Source organism: Sapajus apella, unplaced genomic scaffold (genome assembly GCF_009761245.1).
Source record: "Sapajus apella isolate SASKATOON/1434 unplaced genomic scaffold, GSC_monkey_1.0 scaffold166, whole genome shotgun sequence".
Lineage (NCBI taxonomy): Eukaryota > Metazoa > Chordata > Mammalia > Primates > Cebidae > Sapajus > Sapajus apella.
The window spans coordinates 2282270-2293935 of NW_022437106.1; the positions used below are offsets into that span (position 1 = coordinate 2282270).

The 11666-nt window shown below is 46.5% G+C and overlaps 1 protein-coding gene across 1 annotated transcript in view; it reads left to right on the forward strand.

Annotated features, from left to right (window-relative positions):
• Positions 1-11666, forward strand: part of ACO2 (aconitase 2) — a 54541-nt gene that overhangs the window by 15159 nt on the left and 27716 nt on the right. The window lies entirely within an intron of this gene.

Here is an 11666-nt window from a genome sequence, read left to right on the forward strand (position 1 = left end):
TGGTAAACCCCAGGTCATAGTTCAGGCTTTTAGGACGGCGAGCTGTACCCTCCCCTGCCTGGCTGAGTTTCCAACCTGACCTTCCACCATTTCCTGCTTTGACTTTTTTTTTGAGACAGTTTCCCTCTTGTTGCCCAGGGTGGAGTGCAACAGCCCGATCTTGACTCACTGCAACCTCCGCCTCCTGGGTTCAAGCAGTTCTGCCTCAGCCTCCTGAGTAGCTGGGATTACAGGCATGTGCCACCAGGCCCGGCTTTTTTTTTTTTTTTTTTTTTGAGACAAAGTCCCATTCTTTTGCCCAGGCTGGAGTGCAGTGACACGATGTTGGCTCACTGCAACCTCCACCTTCCAGGTTCAAGCAGATTCTTCTGCCTCAGTCCCCCATAATAGCTGGGATTATAGGCATGCACCACCATACCCTGCTATTTTTTGTGTTATTAGTAGAGATGGGGTTTCTCCATGTTGGTCAGGCTGGTCTTGAACTCCTGACCTCAGGTGATCCACCCGCCTCGGCCTCCCAAAGTCTTGGGATTACAGGTGTGAGCCACCGCTCCTGGCTTCCTGCTTTGTCTTTTACATCCCAGCATTTTGAGTGATTGGCAGCTTCTGCACACTTCACTTGGAGAGTCTCTTTGTGCATGCTGTGTGTTCTCTTCACCTGCCCTGCAAACGCCTGGTTGCCCTCTGCCACCAGGTGTTGCCCTCTCTGTGAAGCCTTGTGGAGACATCCCAGGCAGAGCTCCTCATTCCCTGTGCTCCACTCCTGCCCCTCGTGTGTGTCCTTCTTTCAAAGGTTACAGTGATATTTTGCATTTACTTCCTGATCTTGGCCTGACTGAGGTGTATTAGTGTAGGGACCGTCTCACTCCTCTTGGTATCTGAGTCCTTTTGCTTAGCACATAATAGAGAACAAATGTGCTGCTAGGAAAGAGGTTACAAGATAGGTAACCATCAGTCTCTTCTAATAGCTTCGCCCATCTCAGATGCATTCTCTAGAGAGCAACCATGGTGATATTTATTTATTTATTTTGATTTTTTATGAGATAGGTTCTCCCTTTGTTGCCCAGGCTGGTCTCAAACTCCTGGCCTCAAGCGATCCTCTCGCCTCTGCCTCCCAAAGTCCTGTGGTGATTTCATTATTTATTTATTTATTTGTTTGTTTATTTTTTGAGACGGAGTTTCCCTCTTGTTGCCCAGGCTGGAGTGCAATGACATGATCTCAGCTCACTGCAACCTCCGCCTCCCAAGTTCAAGCGATTCTCCTGCCTCAGCCTCCCGAGTAGCTGAGGTTACAGGCATGTGCCACCACGCCCAGCTAATTTTGTTTTTTTTTTTTTTGGGATGGAGTTTCGCTCTTGTTACCCAGGCTGGAGTGCAGTGGTGCAATCTCGGCTCACTGCAACCTCCGTCTCCTGGGTTCAGGCAATTCTCCTGTCTCAGCCTCCTGAGTAGCTGGGATTACAGGCACGCGCCACCATGCCCAGCTAATTTTTTGTATTTTTGGTAGAGACGGGGTTTCACCGTGTTGACCAGGATGGTCTCGATCTCTTGACCTCGTGATCCACCCGCCTCGGCCTCCCAAAGTGCTGGGATTACAGGCTTGAGCCACCGCGCCCGGCTATTTTGTATTTTTAGTAGAGATGGGCTTTCACCACATTGGTCATGGCTGGTCTCGAACTTTTGACCTGAGGTGACCCACCCACCTTGGCCTCCCAAAGTGCTGGGATTACAGGCGTGAGCCACTGCACCCAGTGGATTTTTATTTTAGTGCATATGTGATCCTGTCATGACCCTGATTAAACCTTCAGTGGCTTCCCATTGCTTTTAGGATCAGGTGAAACATTTAACATGTCCTACTGTTAAGCTCCTATGCACTTACAAGACAGGGCCAAGACCTGACTTTACCAGATACAATGAGCCACTTTCACTATCAGACGGTTTGTTACTTATATAGACAGCAAAAAGGAGAATAAGCCACAAGGACCAGCTCCCTGGTCCTCTTCTGGAATACCAAAAAGGATAACACCAAAACAAAAGAAGCTGATAACTGCGCCACAAGGTATGGAGTGCCCTGTTGCCGAGAGCCACGTCCAGACTGCAGCCAAGAAGTCTCCCTTCCGCAGCTCTAGTGTGAAGGGCGGGGACAGAAAGCACCTCACCCTATCAGAACTTGGAGGCAGGAGAAACTGTCTCCTGACAGCCACCCTGGGGAGATAGGAAGGCAGGTGGGAGGTGGCTCAGAGCAACTCCTTAGAGGCCTCCTGTCGTTTCAGGCTCCAGGAGGATCAAGGTATTCTGCCAAGGCTCAGATACATCATGGCTCAAAGTTGTTAGGGCACCATTGTGTAGCTTTTCTACACCTTCAGTGTTCCTCATGATACCTGGTTCCTTTTTGTCTCTTCAGTCTTACTTTCTGCCATTTCTTCTGCACTTTGCTACAGTCAAGCTGGTTTTCTTTTCTTTTCTTTTTTTTTTCAAAACAGAGTCTCACTCTGTTGCCCAGGCTGGAGTGCAGTGGTGCGATCTCAGCTCGCTGCAGCCTCCGCCTCCCGGGTTCCAGGGATTCTCCTGCTTCAGCCTCCCGGGTAGCTGGGATTACAGGCATGCACCACCACGCCCAGCTAATTTTTGCATTTTTAGTAGAGATGGGGTTTTACCATGTTGGCCAGGCTGGTCTCAAACTCCTCTCCTCAGGTGATCTACCCACCTCAACCTCCCAAAGTACTATGATTATAGGCATAAGCCACTGTGCCTGGCTGGTTTTCTTTTCTTTCAATTGCAAATGCCATCTTGCCATGAGAACCTTGCATGTGCTGTTCTCTCTGTGCCCAATTCGCTGGACTCCTTCCCCTAAAGCCCATTTGTTTAGCCACAGATCAAACATAATTTTCTTGGAGAAGCCCTTCCCCAATTCTAGATTCGGCTGGCCAGCTTTATGCTGTCACAGCAGCTTAACTTTTCTCTCATAGCACTTCTCTCACCTGGTCACTTACACAGTCCCTTTAGTGATTACTTGACATGTTTTCTCACCTAAAATCCAGCACCACACGCATCGTCTGGGACTGGAGAAATATTTAATGAATCAGGAACTTGTTAAATTGGGGAGGTAGTATGCGGGGCGGGGGAAGCATTGACTTACAGATTGGAGGGCTTGAATTCTGCCTCTAACTACTGTTAACTAGGTATGTGACCTTAGCATTCATATCCTCATCTGTCAAATGAAGAAAAAATTCTTGATGGTCTGAGGTCATCTTGGGTTGTGATAATCTGTACTTCTAGATGAATCATCTAATTAACAGCTCTAGAGGGCCGCTTATCTAAGGTGAGAATCCACCTGCCTATTTGGCCTCTCTATTTGGGTATCAGTCTAATGTCCAGAACCAAACTCCTGATCTTACCCTGCATGCCTTCTCTTCCTGTTGCCTTCCCCATTTCAGTTTACAGCAACTCATTCTTCCAGCTACTTAGGTCCAAAACCTAAGCGATATTCTTGACTTCTCTCACACCCCTTATACTGTTATTACCTTCAAAATATATCCAGACTCCAGCCCCTTCTCACCACCTCCACCAGTACTTCTGTGATCTTAGTTGCCAGCATCTTTCACTGAGCTGTTGTGTTGGCCTCCTACCTGGTCTCTCTGCTTCCCTCTGTTCTATTGAGAGCAGCCCCAGGTCCTTGTAAAAAGTGAAGTCAGATTATGTAATTCCTCTTCAGCATTGTCCATCCCAGTCGTAGTCGGCAGAATCTTAACCGTATTTTCTGCAAGGTCCTATATAGTCTGACTCCCTGCTCCCTCTTGATCTCCCTCTTACTGTTTTCCCTGTTTATCTGCTCTAGCCATACTGGCTTCCTTGCTTAAAACACGTAGAACATAAAGTTTACTATCTTACCCATTTGCGAGTGCACAGTTAAATGCCATTAAGTACATTCCCGTTGTTATGCCGCCAGCACCACTATCCATCTCCAGAACTTTTTCATCTTGAATAGCTGAAACGACCCATTCTACACTAACTCCCCTTTCTCTCCACCCAGCCCCTGGCAACCACCATTCTGCTTTCTGTCTCTATGAATTTACCTACTGAGTATCTCATGTAAGTGGAATCATACACTATTTGTTTTTTGTTGTGTGTGTGTGTTTTTTTTTTTTTGAGACGGAGTCTTGCGTTGTCACCCAGGCTGGAGTGCAGTGGTGCAGTCTTGGCTCACTGCAACCTATACCTCCTGGGTTCAGGCGATCAAGTGTTTCTCCTGCCTCAACTTCCCAAGTAGCTGGGATTATAAGCACGTGTCACTATGCCCAGCTAATTTTTGTATTTTCAGTAGAGATGGAGTTTCACCGTGTTGGCCAAGTTGGTCTTGAACTCACGACCTCAGGTGATCTGCCCGCCTTGGCCTCCCAAAGTGCTGGTATTACATGTGTGAGCCACCGCACCCGGCGTTTTGTTTTTGAGATGGAGTCTCACTCTGTTGCCGAGGCTGGAGTGCCGTGGCACAATCTCAGCTCACTGCAGTCTCTGCCTCCTGAGTTCAAGTGATTCTCCTCCCTCAGCCTCCTGAGGAGCTGTGATTACAGGCATGTGCCACCATGCCCAGCTAATTTTTGTATTTCTAGTAGAGACAGGGTTTCACCATGTTTGCTAGGCTGGTCTTGAGCTCCTGGCCTCAAGTGATCTGCCTGCTTTGGCCTCTCAAAGTGCTGGGATTACAGGCATGAGCCATTGCACCCAGCCTGTTTTGTTTTTGTAGAGACAGAATCTCGGCTGGATCAAAATATCAAACATATTTTATGTGTATACATAACAGTCAAAATTTGGAAGCACTCACTCTAAGGTTCCTTTTGGCTGAGAACATCCTGTGGCCGATATTTGGATTTTTCTAGGCCCTTCTCTGAGGTGGCCTGATGAGGATTTAATGGGCTTTGAATGACTTCATACTTCCCTGAAGCCTCTCCACAAATGCCCATTATAATTTGAAGCAAGTTGCTCCTTCTCTCTGTTAGGCTTTTGCATCTCTAGCCAGTATTTTTGAACTTGAACTCAAACTTGATCCAGTTTGAGCCTGGATAAAATCTTGGCCTCTTTTGCACTTTAATTGCTCATCTTTCTGTGGCTTCACTGAATCTTGCACCTAATGTATAAAATAGCAACTATAACACTACAACAATTTTTGTTTTGGTGTCTTTTCTTATCCTAGCAGATGGTAATCTTGAGCGTAGAGACCCCATGGTGGTGTTCCCAGTGTCCAGTATGGTACAACTAAGCATCCCTCAGGTGTGCTATAGCAGATTCGACATGAGTGTGCCAAGATAATGAGCCCTGGCCCCACCCCACCCTAGCAGGGTGTCGTGCTGAGCCTGCCCATTGCCTCCTGGCAGCAGGCTAGTCTGCTTACTGCTTGTGGTGTTCATGTGCCTTAACCTGGAAAAGTTTGGAAGCCTTGTGGTAACTGTGTGGCCCCTAGGAAGGTATTCATTGTTAAATGAATTCTTCGTTAAGTGAGGTAAGACGAGAGGGATCATCATTCTCCCTGTTTTATAGAAGAAAGAGTAAGCTGGGTGACCAGCCAGGGGCCTAATTGCAATTGAGTGCTGTTCTGAGTCTCATGTGCGTCCTGGGGCACCACACTGGGTTGCATTTCACATGTGCACACGTGTAGCTTGTTGCTTACTTGCGTGTACATGAAGATGAAGGCTGTGGCTAAGCCAGAAGGGCCTGGGTTGTGGGAGGTTCTTCCTTGATACACATAAATCCATTCTGACATTGGTGCATTTTCCTCCAGGCCTTTGGGGATTAAAGGGGTTTATTGGAGAGTCTGCTTGCTGGGAAGGAATATTTATAGAATGTGAGCTGGAAGGAACTTTGGAGAATATCAGGACCAGTGGTTACCAGACATGGCTATTTCAGAGTAACCTGGTAATCTGTTATGGATGCCTAGGCCCTACTGCAGTTGATCTGGTTCAGAGCTCTGGGAGTGATAGGTCCTAGAAGCTGAGTTTTTATAAAACCTCCCAGGTAATTTTGATACAGACGGAATAATCCAGTTCTTCTTCCTCCCCCTTTTTTTGAGATAAGGCCTGCTCTGTGGCCCAGGTGGGAGTGCAGTGGTATACACCATCACAGCCCATTGCAGCTCTGACCTTCTAGGCTAAAGCTATCCTCCCACCTCAGCCTCTCAGGCTGGGACTACAGGTATGTGCCAGCATGCTCAGCCAATTTTGTTTATTTTTTGTGGAGACAGGTTCTCACTGTGTTGTCTGGGCTGGTCTCAAACTCCTGGGCTCAAGCCATCCTTTCACCTCGGCCTCCCAAAGTGCTGGGGATTATAGGTGTGAGCCCTGCGCTGGTCAAATAAATAATAATCCCCTTTTTTTTTTTGGAGATGGTGTCTCGCTCTGTCACCCAGCCTAGAGTGCAATCTTGGCTCACTGCAACCTCTGCCTTCCAAGAGTTCAAACAGTTTTCCAGCCTCAGTTTCCCGAGTAGCTGGAACTGCAGGTGCACGCCACCATGCCTGGCTAATTTTTGCATTTTTAGTAGAGACAGGGTTTAACCATGTTGGCCAGGATGGTCTCGATCTCCTGACCTTGTGATCTACCTGCCTTAGCCTCCCAAAGTGCTGAGATTACAGGTGTGAGCCACCGCGCCCAGCCTAATAATACTGATAGTAGTAATACCCAGACTACATTCTTAATTTCTTCCAAAATGTCTTTGACAGCTATCTTTTTCCAAATCAAGATCTAATAAAAAACATTATACACTGCATTGGTTTTTCCATTTCTATCTCTCTCTCTTTTTTTTTTTTTTTTTTTTTGAGACAGAGTTTCACTCATGTTACCCAGGCTGGAGTGCAATGGCGCGATCTCGGCTCACTGCAACCTCCGCCTACTGGGTTCAGGCAATTCTCCTGCCTCAGCCTCCTGAGTAGCTGTCTATCTCTCTTAATCTACAGCAGCACCCCCACTTCCTGCCTCAGCCCTTTCTATCCCATGACATTGACTCTTTGAAGAGACCAGGCCAGTTTTCTCATAGAATGTTCACTTTCTGGGTTTGATTGATTGTTTTCTTTTTTTCCCCTGCATTTCACTTACTCTGGAGGTAAGTTTCCAAAGCTTGCTTAGATTCAGTTTAAACATTCTGGGCAAGAATTCTGCATAGGTGAGGCCATGTCACCAGGAGGCGCCGGTGCTGGGTGATCCTGCTGTCGGTGGTGCCACATTTGATCTCTGGGTTAAAGTGGTGGTAACCAGATCCTGCTATTATAAAGGTACATTTTTTTCCTTTTTCTTCACAATGATAACTTCCTGTAAGTACACTTGCTGAAACAAAGGGTTTGCACATTTCAAAAAACCAAAACGCTTTTGATTATTGTCAAATTGCCACCAAACACTTATGCTACTCTACACTTCAGGGAGTGTACTTTTCTGCATCTATTTGCCTGGTTTATTTTTTCTTTTTCTGATTACAAAAGAAACATATATAACATTTAAAAGTTACAGGCCAGGCACGGTGGCTAATGCCTGTAATCCTAACGCTTTGGAAGGCCGAGGCAAGCGGATAACCTGAGGTCAGGAGTTCGAGCCCAGCCTGGCCAACATTGTGAAACCCTGGCTCTACTAAAAATACAAAAATTGGCCGGGCACAGTGGCTCTTGCCTGTAATCCCAGCACTTTAGGATGCCGAGGCGGGTGAATCATGAGCTCAAGAGATCGAGACCATTCTTGTCAACCCCATCTCTACTAAAAATGTGAAAAAAAATTAGCTGGTTGTGGTGGCAGGCGCCTGTAGTTCCAGCTATTTGGGAGGCTGAGGCAGGAGAACTGCATGAACCTGGGAGGTGGAGGTTGCAGTGAGCTGAGATTGTGCAACTGCACTCCAGCTTAGGCAACAGAGTGAGATTCTTAAAAAAAAGCTACTGAAGTGGTCATGTGATCTTAGGACTTTGGGAGGCTGAGGGTGGCAGATAACTTGAGTCTAGCGGATCACTTGAGGCTAGGAGTTTGAGACCAGCCTGGCTAACATGGTGAAACACTCGTCTCTACTAAAACTACAAAATTTAGCCAGGAGTAGTGGCAGACACCTGTAATCCTAGCTACTCAGGAGGCTGAGGCAGGAGAATCACTTGAACTCAGAAGGCAGAGGTTGCAGTGTGCTGAGTTCGCGCCATTGCACTCCTTGGGCGACAGAGCAAGACTCCATCTAAAAAAAAAATTAACTGGCACAGTGGCTCACACTTGTAATCCCAGCACTTTAGGAGGCTGAAGCAGGCAGATCACCTGAAATCAGGAGTTGAAGATCAGCCTGTCCGACATGGAACATGGTGTAACTCCATCTCTACTGAAAACACAAAAATCAGTGGGGCGTGATGACAGCTGCCTGTGGTCCCGGCTCCTCAGGAAGCTGAGGCACTAGTGATTGCATGAACCCGGGAGGCAGAGGATGCAGTGCGCTGAGATCGCACCACCGCACTCCAGCCTCGGCGACAGAGCGAGACTGTTTCAGAAAAGAGAAATGGGCTCATATTCTAATACTGTTTTGCTACTTATTATTTTCATTTGATCTGTCATGGAGGTTTTCCTGCTAGTAAAGGATGACTTGTCTTATTCTTTAACAAAAAGTTGTGGTCAAATCTAACATATAAAATTTGACATTTAAACCACTTTCAGTGTGGAATTCACTAGTATTAATTATGTTCATAATGTTGCGCAACCATCACCATTATCTTGTTTTTATTTTTTATTTTTATTATTATTATTTTTTGAGATAGTTTCGCTCTTGTTACCCAGGCTGGAGTGCAATGGCCCAATCTCAGCTCACCGCAACCTCTGCCTCCTGGGTTCAGGCAATTCTCCTGCCTCAGCCTCCTGAGTAGCTGGGATTACAGGCACGTGCCACCATGCCCAGCTAATGTTTTGTATTTTTAGTAGAGACGGGGTTTCACCATGTTGACCAGGTTGGTCTCGATCTCTTGACCTCGTGATCCACCCACCTCGGCCTCCCAAAGTGCTGGGATTACAGGCTTGAGCCACCTCGCCCGGCCTATCTTGTTTTTAAACAGCTATTAAGTGGCATTCCATGTGCATGAGCCAGAATTTATTCAGTCAGTGCCCTGTGTATGGACAATTGGGTTGTTCTGTTAAAAACAGTGCTGCAGACAATGTCTTTGCCTGTCTCTCTGCCCTTTCATGTATTTTAATTAGTTTCCTGGAAGAAAGAAAGCTAGTCAAAGAGTGCATACACTTTGCATTTTAATATGTATTGCCTAATTGTCTTTCAAAAATGTTGATCCTCTTTACAGTCTTACTAAAAGCATCTAAGACTGATAAAGTATTGATTTGCTTTGATAACTGCTCTCGAAAGGCTATCTGAACCTGCTTTGTATTTAACCCTCCTTAGTAAGGAAAAGCTGGTTGGGAAAGTAGAAGCAACATCCCTTTGTTTAACTAATTGGTATTTATGTAACACCTCCTGTGTATCAGGCTTGCTGTTCAGGCTGGGGGGATTTAGTTATGAATAAACAGACACAATCTCTCTCTAGTGGAGCTCACAGACTAAAATGGAGACAGACATCATCTCATAAATGAAGTCAAGAAGAGGCAAAGGGCATGTATAATAGGAGACTCTGATAGGGCTGGGGAATCGGGGAAGGATTCCCTGAGAAAGTAAAATCTATTTGGAGTTTGAAGGATCAACTGGATATTCCCTAGGCAAAGGGCAGACTGGGAATGGTGGTGGACAGAGACCATTCCAAACAGAAGAAAAACTGCATCTGTAAAGCCCTGTGGCAGGTCCCTTTAGAATCTTTTCTGGCCGAGGAAGTTCATTATGTTCAGTGCCCTCGAAGAAGGCTGGTTCTGAATTTCCCAGATAACAGATACGTGATATCCCACTACCAGGACTCCCTGAGCAGAAGGGGTTTGAGAGGGATGGCAGGCTTTCCAAGGCAGATTCTAACAAATTAGAAATAATCTGGAGAGGTGAAAGAGAGGCACCTGAATAAATCAGTTTGGAGTTTTAGAATGACTTGTCCAAAGTTGGAAGGGGGTCAGGTAACCAAGGAGGAACAGTGCAGAGCAGCTGGAATACATCAGAAGGGGTCAGGAATGCCAAAGGACCCGACGAGCTAAGGCTTCTGAAAAATGCTCATCAGCCACAGGGGCCTTAAACTGTCTACAGTAAGAAAAATACGAAGAGGCATGCTGTTTCTGGCAATATCCGGAGAAGTAACACAATGTCACCACTCCTAGTTTTACATTCATTTCCTTATAACACTGTAACACACGTGGTACACTTCTGCTATGAACAGGCCATGTGCCAAGCATTTTATGTAGATGATTTCATTTTATATCAGTGCTATGAAGTTTATCTTCATTGTCTTTACGGCAAAACTAAGACTTGGGGAGCTCAGATAACTTCCCCAGGGTCATAGCAAAGTGTTGGAGCTGGGTTGGGCAATCTGTCTGAACTATCATACTGCACCGGGAAAGGGTGGGCTATATGAGATAGGAGGGACTGGCCAAGATTCTAGAGGTAGCAGAATCCAAAGAAGTGGTGCATCACAGAGACACCTGAGCTTGCATCCTGGAGTCACTACATACCAGCTATCAAATTGTGACTTAATTCCCTGATCTCTAGTTTCCACATCTATAAGATGGGAATAACTGTTACCTGCAGTGTTGTATTGGGAATTCAAAATAGGCCCAGAAAGTGCTTGGCATAAAGCAGGTGCTTTATAAGTGATTGTTTTTATTTTTATTCTAAGAGTAGGGTAAAGACCCAAAGCTGGTGTGTGTGTGTTTTTTTTTTCTTTAAACATATGAGAGGCCGGGCGCGGTGGCTCAAGCCTGTAATCCCAGCACTTTGGGAGGCCAAGGCGGGTGGATCACGAGGTCAAGAGATCGAGACCATCCTGGTCAACATGGTGAAACCCCGTCTCTACAAAAAAATTAGCTGGGCATGGTGGCACGTGCCTGTAATCCCAGCTACTCAGGAGGCTGAGGCAGGAGAATTGCCTGAACCCAGGAGGCGGAGGTTGCGGTGAGCCGAGATCGCGCCATTGCACTCCAGCCTGGGTAACAAGAGCGAAACTCTGTCCCAAAGAAAAAGAAAAAAAAAAAAAAAAAAGAAAAGAAAATATAAAAAGAAAGGCCAGGCAAGGTGGCTCACGCCTGTAATCCCAGCACTTTGGGAGGCTGAGGCAGGCAGATCACGAGGTCAGGAGTACAAGACCAGCCTGACCAACATGGTGAAACCCCTTCAATACTAAAACTATAAAAATTAGCCAGGTGTGGTAGCACATGTCTGTAATTCCGGCTATTCAGGAGGCTGAGGCTGGAGAATTGCTTGAACCCCTGAGGCCAAGGTTGCAGTGAGGTAGTTTGGTTGGGTGAGGTGGCAGTCACCTATAATCTCAGCCACTTGGGAGGCTGAGGCAGGAGAATCAGTTGAACCCAGGAGTTGGAGGTTGCCATGAGTCAAGATTGCGCCACTGCACTCCAGCCTGGGCAACGAGAGCAAAACTCAGTCTCAAAAAAAAAAAAAAAAGGCCGGGCATAGTGGCATGTGCCTATAATCCCAGCTACTTGGGAGATTGAGGTGGGAGAATCACTTGAACTCAGGAGGCAGAGGTTGCAGTGAACCGAGATCATGCCATTACACTACAGCCTGGG